Raw genomic sequence first — 11,743 nt, forward strand, 5'->3', positions numbered from 1 at the left:
GTATCTACTCTTGAAAAAATTCCACACATAAGTGGACCCATGCAGTTCAAACTTGTGTTGTTCAAGGGTAAACTGCATTCAGATATTCAAACAAAAAAGAGAATTTTGAGATACATCATGAAATCATCAACAAATCTTATTATTTGCTCATAAGAACAAATATTTAACAAAATACCAATTTCCTAAGACACTTTGGGGGTATGACTCTATCTTTAAGAATGCTATCTGAATTGCTTACTTGCATATTCTGTAAAAATTAAATTGATGTAAAAGCCCAACCAAATAGGTCAATCAAAACTGGGTCAATAGGGCTTCCCTGGTGGCAGAGTGGTTAAAAATCCGCCTGCCAATGCAGGGGACATGGGTTCGAGCCCTGGTCCGGGAAGATTCCACATGCCGCAGAGCAACTAAGCCCATGCGCCACAACTACTGAGCCCGTGCTCTAGAGCCCGAGAGCCACAACTACTGAGCCCACAAACCTAGAGCCCATGCTTCGTAACAAGAGAAGCCACTGCAATAAGAAGCCCACGCACCGCAACGAAGAGTAGCCCCCACTCGCCGCAACTACAGAAAGCCCACACGCAGCATAGAGAAAGCCCGCCTGCAGCAACGAAGACCCAACGCAGCCAAAAATAAATAAATAAAATAAATTTGTTTAAAAAAAACTGGGTCAATACTAAATAATTACTTGCTTTATTTATTCATTCATTCAAAAATATTTATTGAGTGACTATCAGTTTGCATTGGGACAAGGGGAACCAGATACAAAGCAAATAAAGTAACATATAGCAAATACTACAACAAAGTCACTGCAAAATGTAAAGAAACACAGGTAACACAGAACAAAGAATATAATGGAGGATGGGTAGAGAAGGCATGATGAAAATAGACCTAGAAGCTGTCCTGGAAGAGGAGACACCTATGTTGGGCTTTTTAAAAGATGAAGTGATTTAACAAGATAGCTAAGAAGCTGAATGGTATTCTGGAACAAAAGGAATAGTATGTGCAAAAGCATGGAGATGTCAAAAAGAGTTTCTCATCTTCATGGAAACATGACAGATATGTCATGGCACAGCTCATGGAAGACTTTCTGTACACTGATAAGGAATCTGACCCTTATCCTATAGTCCTGTGGTAAGAAACATCAGATGTGCATTAGAATGCCCTAAGGAGTACTCCAAATCCCCTAAAGCAGAGTGCAAGTGCAGGCAGGAGATGGAGAAGCAAAAAACAGGGCAGAGCCACAGAAGATTTTTAAGCAATAACAAAACTTGTTTCGGAAATCCAAAAGTCAGTAGCAGTGGCTAAGGGAAGAAAACCTCGAGGAAAACTGAAGAAGATTAAGAAGCAATTGCAATAATGCTCCAGCACTAAATACTGACAACTACCTACTCAAACATAAATGAACCACAGAAAGAGGCACATAAATGCTGTAACTGTAATATGCGCTTTGAACCATGAGTTTCAGAATTCATCTCTGATAACAACTCAATAATCAGAAGCAATTACAGTAAAAGTACAATCAGGGACATTAAAAAAAAAGGGAAAAAGAGTGGCCACCAAATTTTCCCCTTAAACGTACTTCATCTATACTTTAATTTAAAAGGTTTTTTTTATTAAAAAAAATTTTTTTTCTTTTTAAAAAAGATACTTCATAATAAAACTACCATAGCAGGCAGAGATTACTAAATCCAAATTTAGAACCTACCAAATGGCTACTAGCACTGTGCAAAACTACTGAGAATGATAATCAGTAAAAAGTTACCAGAGGGCTTCCCTGGTGGCGCAGTGGTTGAGAGTCCGGCTGCCGATGCAGGGGACACGGGTTCGTGCCCCGGTCTGGGAAGATTCCACATGCCGCGGAGCAGCTAGGCCCGTGAGCCATGGCCGCCGAGCCTGTGCGTCTGGAGCCTGTGCTCCACAATGGGAGAGGCCACAACAGTGAGAGGCCCGCGTACCGCAAAAAAAAAAAAAGTTACCAGAGAAAAACTGGTCAATAACAACAACAACAAAGATTATTTAACGGATTCCTAATAATTCATTAAAAATTTTGTTACCCACATATAAAAACAACAGTTTTGAACTGATGAAAATTCACCAAACTGGGGGGAAGGGATGTTCTTTAATACCTATCTCCACTAGCCACTGTCTTCATTTGAAAAAATATAGGTCAGTACATAAGGACACATATATGATAATGACAGACCTTAGGGTCACAGATAAGGATAAAATTAATTTCATTTATTTTTCAAAGAAATAGTTCCTGTAATTTTTTTTCTCTCTACTGGGTCATTCCATCAGCTACAAATATACTAGAAAAGCACCCATCTTTTAAAAAAATTAAAATTCCTTGACTCCACATCCCCTCCAGCCAGCACCCTGTTTTTCCTCAGTTTCAGTTGAGACTCCTTGAAAACACTGGCTGTCTCCAATTTCTCTCCTACAGGTCCCTCTTAAACCCTCTCCAATCAAGTTTTCATCTCCATTAATCCACCATGAACAACTTAAGGTCACCAATGATTTTCCTTTTTTGTTTGTTTGGTTTTTTTTTGGTTGTACCACGAGGAATGAGGAATCCTCATTCCCTGACCAGGGATCAAACCCATGCCCCCTGCAATGAGTAGAAGTGCGGAGTCCTAACCACTGGACCTCCAAGGAATTCCCACCAATGATTTTCATATTGTTAAATCTAAGTCACATCTTAGTCCCCGATCTAACTGCAGCCAACAAAACTGATCACTCACTTCCCCCTTCTTAAAACATTTCACTTGGCTTCAGAGATAACCACTCACTCTTCATTTTCCTTCTTTGGAGGGTGCTTCTTATTCTCATTTTTTAGCTCTAGCACTAACTCTCTCTCCAGGTCCCTCTCTCTCATTAGAGGACCCCAAGGCAAAGTCTCTGACTTCTCCAGTCACACTCACTTCCTAGATTATCTTAATCAGTTCTAATGGTATTAAATACTATCTCTATGCCAATGACTGGAAATTTATATCCCCAGCCCCTCCTCTGAACTGAAATGCAGACTCATGTATACCCAGATGTCTAGACAGTATCTCCACTTGGACTGCTAACATATCCAAAACTGAACGCCTTACTCCCCCTAAAACCTGCTTCTCCTGCAGTCTTCCCCATCTCGGTAAACTCCATTCTTTCAGTGGTTCAGGTCAAAACCTACAACCCACATCTAATCCACCATCAAATTCTGTTGGCTCTGCCTTCAAAATATACTGTGAGCACTTCTCCTAACCCTGCCTAAAATCACCATCATCTCCCACATGGCATTATTGCTGAAGCCTGCTGAATTATCTCATTAGGCCCGCCTATGACATTCTCTACACACCAGTGGAAAGGTCTATTTAAAACAAGTCAAAATCAATGGATGGCTTCCCACTTTCAGGGTAAAAGCCAAAAAGTTCTATTGGCCTGTAAGGCCATATATGATCTATTTTGCACTCCCACTACCATCCCTTTGTCCCCTTCACCCACCTCTCTGGCCTCATCTTCCACCAATCATTCCTCACAAGGCCTCCAATGATCTGTTTATCACTCCTCAAACAGGACAAGCATGCTTCAGACAAAAGACATCTGCACTCTTATTCCATCTTCCTCAAATGCTCTCCCCTAGTATCTGTACAAATTAGATCACAACCTCACTTCTTCCACATCTCTGCTCACCACTGATCACTGCAGCATCCCCTGTGTTCTTTTCACCTTATTCTGCTTTGTTTTTTTCCACAGCAGTATAATAGCTGACATATTGCATACATACTTGTTTATTTTCTGTATCTTATTATTAGAATATAAGTTCCACAAGGTCAGAAAATGTGTTTTCTTCACTGCACCATTACTAGCAAGTGCCCAGCTGGTATTTGTTGAATGGAAAGATGGCATGAATGAGGAAAATCCAGATTCAGGATCTGGTCTCAAAGTCTGGGTTGAGGAAACTTACAGTGTAGAAATCCTCAAGTAGTGAAAAAAACATCAACTGCAAAAGTGGCCACAACAATGGCCAAGTCTACATGTCTAGCTGATGCCAATAATAAATAAGGGCTGACAAGTCCAGACTATCTTAAAATAAAGAAAATAAGCTTGAGATAAAATGTTTAAATAAAAATAAAAGAAAGAAGAAGAAATGGCCATCCCTGCCTCGCTATTCCCTGTAAAGAAATACCACCTGGATATGTTTCCTGTAAGCTGGCCTACCAAGTTAGACCAAAATATTACCAGACCCATTCTACACACTTAAATAGCTGTTAGGAATAGTCCCTGCTTTTCTAAGGTATGGGCTTCTGAGAAAATTGTAACTCCCAACCCTAACGCTGGCTGCCAAGACATAATGGTCAGAGAAAGCTCTCAAATTTCCCCAAAGCACTCAGGCTGCAACCAAATATCATTAATGTAATGACAACAACAATTCAAAGTACCTTCTGGTGTCTGCCTATCTTCATTTTCTCTAGTGTATGCACTAGGGTATCTGTCATCAAGAGACTGTGGTATCTTGATATGGGGGGAGGGAGGTGTGTGGAGGGGGGAGAAGGGGAGAGAGAGAAAGAGAGGGAGGGAAAGAAAGAGAGAGCAAATTCAAAGAAACAGGACCTGGATTTATTTTTTTCCATTTTAAAGAGAGGTAGATTGCCAGGGAATAGAAAGCATCTGTTAAGATACAAGATGTCACCTGGGCTCTTCAATATGACACCAAAACAGAGATCACAGAGGAACCAAAACCCTGAGAAATCCAGCATTCCTCAGCTAAAGAGCTGTCTTGCATCTCCCATTACCATACATAGAATTGAAGAGATGGCGCAGGAGACCATGCCAAAATGGACAGCTGAGAGCAGTAATGGGGGAGGGAAGAGTGGTAACAACCATGGAAAAGCAGGGGAGAGGAATAATTACCCATGTTTTTTCTCTTTTCCCCCTTCCTATTCTACTTACCAAGTATAGAAGAAACTGGGCAGATGAATACAAGGAAGGACAACACAGACAGTGAAGGATAACGATGCTCTGAAGCAAAAGGTAGCAGAAGAAATCATGCACAAATTCCTTTTCTAAGTCACTCTTCGAAAAACAAACATGAAGTTATGAACTGACCGAGGAAATTTAAAATTTAAAACAAATTCCCACACTTTAGATAATAACAGAACTATACAAAGAGAAGAGAGATTCTTAATTATTTGGAATGATGGTCCTGGGGCATTTTTAAGATCAACAATCCTCAAAGATGATCTAAATATTTTCGAAGTAACTTACTGATCAACATGGGAAAGGTGAAAATCTTTCACTTTCATGGACGCAGGCTTTAAGAATTCTCTGGCTTCCCAATGGCTCCACATCTCAAAATAACCCATTTGAAGTCAGAGAGGTAACTCTGGGGGCATTCAAAGGCAATCAACTCAGCAGAGAAGAGCTAAAAACTCAGAGATTACACCTATCATACTCTTGATTGGTCAATTCACTTAAAAAGAAAGGAGCGTTCTGATTGGTTGCTCTCTATAGGCTGAGTCACGCCCCAGCATCAGCACCTGTAGCAAGAAGATGGTAGAAGCTAAAAGAGGGCACAGGATACTCTGAGAAAGGGGGAGGGGCGGGGGGCCGGGGCGGGGGGCGGGGAGGTCAGTAACAAAGGAAAGACGATTTAACGCCATGCAGCCACTGGCCATCAGCAAATCACAGTAGTGCACGCGAACCAAAACTGTTCGTAGCGTGAGGTGGCATTCCGTGTTTACTTCTGTGCGAATACTTCCCTCTCCTTAAGGCTCCTCTTCTAATCCTGCACTGATGGCTCTTCCCCCTCCTCCCTGACAACTGTCATTCTCTAGAGCTTCTCTTCCTCCAGCCACTTTTTGATTTTGGTGTTTCCTACCCCCAGTTCAGTCTCTTGCCATCTTCCTGAATTAGCTCATCCTGTATTAGCTCATGCTTTCTACTCAGTCCCTGTCCTTGACAAGTACATAACCCAGTGGGGGAGTTAGTTGTGTCACTAAGTTAGGTACAATAAATCCCAGTCAATGCTATGAAAGAAATATAACAAAGCGCTGTGAGCGCATATTCATCTGTCATTACCCCACTTGATAACGTCCAAATCAACACTCCAGCTTCCCACTCTCTTATCAGTTACTAAGCCCCACAGCTTTCCATAATACCCCTGATCTCCACTTCCAACTTGCAGTTTAGGCTTCATTTCTCATTAGACCTATTTCAACCACTTCCTATCAGAAACACAATTCAATATATTTCCACTTTGCCACATCAGCCATCTCCCTAAAAGATATAACATACTATATCATCCCTTTGCTTTGAAACATCTAATATTTTTCCAGTACCTAAGAGATAAAGTTCAAATCCTTAGCAGAGAAAATAAAGTAATATAATATACTTTTCAAATAGAGCCCTTTAAAAGCAGGCTGTTTGAGTTCTGGTTCCGATGCTTCCTAGCTGTGTTACCTTTGGCGGGTCACCTTACCTCTCTTTCTCATGTGCAAAATGAGGATATGAAAAGAACCTACATCTTAGGGTTGTTATGAGGATTAAGTAAGAAATTCTATCCAAGTACCAGCAAAGTAACCAGCACTCAATCAATGTTAATTACTACACCAGGGTTGTCTCATCTATCTAGAATGTCTTACTCCCAAAGGAAGAAGATAACCAAGGTTTTATTTTCGTACATTTTAGAATGATTAATAAAAGTTAAATCAGAAATGATCTTCTAGTTAATCCAGAAACAACAAAAACTTCAATTAACCAAAAACTGCTTTCATGAAATTTTTGCCTAAGTTTACTATAACTTATTAAAAAACAAATACCCATTTATAAAAAAAACTAGGTTAGTTTCGTTTTGTTTTGTTTCCTATTCAAGTTCAAGAAGAAAAAAGGCAGCAGTTTACCAATGGAAACTCACTTAGATATTTATAAGAATGTGATTCTCTATAGTATAAAATCCACAAAAATTAAATGCAATCTCAATTGCATATATTATTGTTAAAGATATATACATATAACAAAAAGAACCATAGAAGCTTAAGAAAATAAAAATATGCATCAGATGGTAGAGTGACATTTGTTCGTAGAGCTCACAATCAAAAGATGAAATCACACACAAAAATTGTCAATGATTTTTTTTTGGTTTTTGTTGTTGTGGTCAATGACTTTAATAATTTTAAAACTGCAAAGTCTACAACAATAAAAATAACAAAAATAAAACAGATCACAAACATATTTCAAGAGAATAATATATTTATGATGCTAGGTACTAATGAAAATTGGTAAGAAGAGTCCAGTAAATTTATGGGCAAAGGACAAACAATTCATACAAAGGAGGAAATAAAATGAGAGAAATACTGCACTTCCTTTTGTATTGTGAATAGTGATCTTAGACAGCAGGTACCCTTATACCCATTTGAAAAAAAAAAAAGTTCAAAACAAAAGCCTGTAAAAGATAAAACTGGTCAACCAAACTGCTGGAAGCAGTAAAAAAAAAAATACTACCTTTCAGAAACAAACCTAGCAATATTTTTCAAAAGTGACAAAACCCTTCATACCTTTTGACCTTATAATCCCCCGCCTGGGGCTTTAGTCTAAAGGAAAGAAGCAAAACAAAGGACATCTCCATGTTAACTGCATCCCGTGAAAAACGGGAAGCAGCTGAGATGTCCAATAATTATAAATAAGTAAATAAATCAACTCACTGTAACACTGTATGATAATTTAAATATATAAAAACTATAGCAGTAAGAAAACATAAACATGAAGGCAAAAATTGAACTGTAATGCTGTGATTACAGTACAAAATCATGTATATATGATGAGAAATGAATAAGAGAATATTTTAAGTTTATTTTTTTTCCTTATTTCTTTGACCATTAAGTTGTCTGTTAGAATTGATCAGGCCTCCCATAGGAAGTACACATTTCAAAACTAACTTTTCAAAGGCATAAAACCACAATTTTTCTTTTCCAAAAAACCTATCACATAGAAGTAATCAGATAGGCTCTTTTCACGTACAGACTAGCGATACATGTAATTTTAGCCATGCTATTAGCCAGCTGCAACCTTATTTTATTAAATCTCATTTTACCATCAAAATGTAACTGTATGTGGGGGTCTCCATATGGTGAGCAGAAGCCACTTATTAAGGAGCACTCTATCCAGCAATGAGGTCAAAAACCCCAGACGAATGGAATAGTGGAGGTTAGGTTTCTCCTATATCCTAAAATGAATCATCATGTTTCTTAGCCTCAAGGGCTCTAAGACCCTAGAAGCAGCAGGCAATTAAGCAGCCAAAGAGATTGAAAGTGGAAGCTGATTTGCTCTCCCTCTGAAAATTGACAACTTCCTCATTTTCCCCCAAAGCACCATGGAATAATGAAAAATACACAAGTGTGACATCAGGAGATGTGGGATACAAGTGACTCTTAGTAACTTCAAGTAAGTTTCTTGCCCTTTGGGGTGTCAGTCGTTTAACGGGTAAAATTTTTAAAGTTGAAACAAATAATCTATGAATTCTTTCAAGTTCAATATCCTACTAATAGACCCCTTTAACCAATATACGTCCAACTCTCTCAAAATCTCCCAGTCTGATTATAAAACAAGACTTAGAAGTAGGCAACTGGGGGCAAGGACACAGATGGTCAAAAGACCTGGATTGTATCCCATCTCTGTCCCCTTCTACCTGCATGACCTTGGGCAAATTTCTTTGTCTTAAAGTCCTAAATTAAAGAAACAGCAAGGGCTTCCCTGATGGTGCAGTGGTTGAGGGTCCGCCTGCCGATGCAGGGGACATGGGTTCGTGCCCCGGTCCGGGAAGATCCCGCATGCGGCGGAGCGGCTGGGCCCGTGGGCCATGGCTGCTGAGCCTGCGCGTCCAGAGCCTGTGCTCCTTAACGGGAGAGGCCACAACAGTGAGAGGCCCATGTACCGCAAAAAAAAAAAAAAAAAAAAAATTAAAGAAACAGCAATACTTACTGGCCATATTCTTTTTATTCTTGTGTCATAAAACATATTGGTTTTTTTCTGTCTTAAGTGGGGTTTCATTCCTAACCAGCAACAACAATTTTGACTTTATTCCTGGAAATTTTAAAGTACCTTGTGCAGTCACCGCTTCTAAGTTTTCTAACACAGAAAGAGGTAGTTAATATACTTTACCTATAAACTATATTCAAGATTAGGAGCATTCCTCAAAAGTTCATTCAGTAAACAGCTTGTGAGCACCTGTGCCATAAAACAGCATTTGTTAGAGTTGCAAAGGTCCCTTCCCTTAAGAAGCCCAAAAGTCTGGTGAACACAGCCATATTAACAAATCATTAACTACCAACTGACAAGTCCTAACTGCAGAATGTACAATGTACTAGTGGATCAGTGAAGACAAGTGAGATAAGATGTCTAGACAAGATTCAGAGGTGATAATTTGGTCAGGTCTTGAAGGGTAAGTTGTTTACTAGATGGAGAAGAATTCTCAATAGAGGCAACAGTGTAAAACCACAAAGGAAGATGACATCTTCAGAGAACTCTAAGTAGTCTTTATTCAGAGGGCAGGCAAAATGGTAGAAGATGAAATGAGAAACAAAGACAAGTACGAGAAATCGTGAAGGGCTCTGACTTTTATCAAATACAGATTATGAAGAGTCACTGCCAGACTTTTAAACATGAAATCAAAGTCCCCTCTTCTTCCCCAATCAAATTTGAGTCAAGACAACAAACAGAAAATGAAGGTCTGGATGTGAAAAGGTACAATAAATTGCCTTGTTGTGTTTTTAAATGGAGAGTTCCTGCTGTTCAGGATGGCTTCTAGCAGTTTCTTACTATGGCGTATTAATACAACACTGAAGTAAAACAGTATGAATTACAGCTAAAGGTTCAAGAAAGTGTGTGTTTACCCAAAGATTATTTGACATCAGTGTTGTTGAGAACACTAAAGAAAACAAGCAAATAAGAAAATACTAAAGATACTAAGTAATAAATTAAGAGAGGCAAACAGTAATAACATCTAAGACTGACTTCAGGCAAAACATTCAGGAATGTTTAAATCCTTATAATACATATATTGATTACAGATAAGACATGTTTTTTGTGACTATCTTTTGCAGAAGGCAAGTATCTTAAATGCCTTTTGGTTAAAGAAGAGGTGCCACAACCAAACTCTCTTTAAAACTAGTCTAGAAGATGATGCTTAAGAAGAAGAAAAAGAAAAAACTGGCAAAATTAATAGGTTCCATTAATATTTTAATGCTCAGGAAAAAAAGGGAGAAAAGAACTGCCTTTCAAAAGGTTATTTTGGAAAGCCTAAGCTCCATTTATCTCACCAATGGGAGTGAAACACAGACATTCCAATCTGGGACTACGAAGAGTCCCTGCATCAGTAATTTCCCACTGTTCAGGCCTAGTCTAGGAACAGCAAGCCTAACTGGCTGGGTAGCCCACAAAGATGAATTTGCAATTACTGAAATTCAAACTCAAGCTTAGCCGTCAAATGCTCCCTCAAAGGAGTCATTCTCCCTTTGCCTGACAAAAAAGAGTAGGTGCATTAAAAATATATATATATATGTATAAAAACAGCAGATGTCTAAAAAGGAGAGAGAAGAAGCATCTGAACCTATGGCAACGGTGTGGTCCACCAAAGTTTTGTCTCAGGATGTGTTTAGGGTGTGTCTTTGTTTGGGCCCAGTAATTAAAAAAAAAAAAAACCACAGTCATTCGGGGCACCCCGGTACTTGGTACTTTCCCTATCATCCCTCACTAGCATCCTGGCTCTGAAATCACTGGGTATCTCAGCCTCGCCCTGATTTCTCCTTGAGAGAGGGCCGCAGCCGCAGCGGCCCACGGGCCCTGATATGCCTGTCACAGCCCCAGGGGCGAGGGGCGTCCGACCTCCCCGCTCCACGCCTGCCTGCCCTCAGGCGGCTCGCGGAGACTCCAGAGGGTCGCTCCGGAGGGCAGGAGGCCGGAGGACGCCACGGCCCTATCCCGGGCGCCCGGACCTGGGCCCCGGACCGCGCCCCCTGCCCAGGGCTGCCGCGGGCGCTCGCCCCGCCCCGACTCCGGCCCCTGCTCCCGCCCCGACCCCGACTCTCACCGTGCGGAGGTCGCGCTGCCTCCTCAGCCGCGGCCCGGCTGCGGGTCGCCCAGCGACCTACAAGCCAAAGGACGGCAGGTGAGGCGAGGGGCCGCCCGTCACATCCCCGCTGGCCCAGCCGCCCGACCCACAGCAGCCAGCATCACGTCCACGGCCTGAGGGAGCGCTGGACTCCAGAGCCACCGCGCCCCCTCCCTCGGCCGGCGCCCGCCTGGACTCCGCCCTCCGGGGCCCCCGAACCGCGCGCGCGCAGCCCCGCCCCCCCGGGACGCCCTGCGCAGGCGCGAGCCTCACGAGGTTAGGCCCCGCCTTTGGGCCCGCCCCTGCCGCCTGACTCCGGCTTCTGCCCATTTCTGGCACCGCCCCCGCCCTCTCGCCAGCCTTTCCCAGGCTACGCCCCCACTTCAGGACCCGCCCCCTTCCATTGACCTTGCCTCTCTGCCCCCTGACTCAGGCCTTTCCTGCGCCCAACTTGTGACGCCAGCCTGGTGGCTGACGCACCTATAGCCGGCCTCCTGGACCAACATTTGCCTCTTTACCTCGGTCAAACCTGTCAACTAAACCTCCTGACCCCGAAAAGTTAGGAGTAGTCTGAGCTTTGGGACTGACATGGGCTCCTCTCCCACATTTCGGTGAAGTGGACAGATCTAACATTTTGTGTTTTCAGGTCCA

At 41.7% G+C, this 11,743-nt stretch overlaps 1 protein-coding gene across 5 annotated transcripts in view; it reads right to left on the bottom strand.

Moving 5' to 3' along the window:
* The window catches only part of CCSER2 (coiled-coil serine rich protein 2), a 162,556-nt gene extending 151,287 nt beyond the window's left edge, over positions 1 to 11,269 (bottom strand). For 4 of the 5 annotated variants that reach the window (XM_079899191.1, XM_079899194.1, XM_079899193.1 and 1 more), the window contains exon 1: positions 11,072 to 11,269. The gene's annotated coding sequence lies outside the window, so the exon portion shown is untranslated. Of the gene's footprint in view, positions 1 to 9,144; positions 9,211 to 11,071 lie in introns of all 5 variants that reach the window. The other variant, XM_079899192.1, reaches the window with a different exon arrangement.
* Positions 11,270 to 11,743: the final 474 nt, after the last annotated feature.

The sequence above is a fragment of the Stenella coeruleoalba genome, assembly GCF_951394435.1.
Source record: "Stenella coeruleoalba genome assembly, chromosome: 16".
Lineage (NCBI taxonomy): Eukaryota > Metazoa > Chordata > Mammalia > Artiodactyla > Delphinidae > Stenella > Stenella coeruleoalba.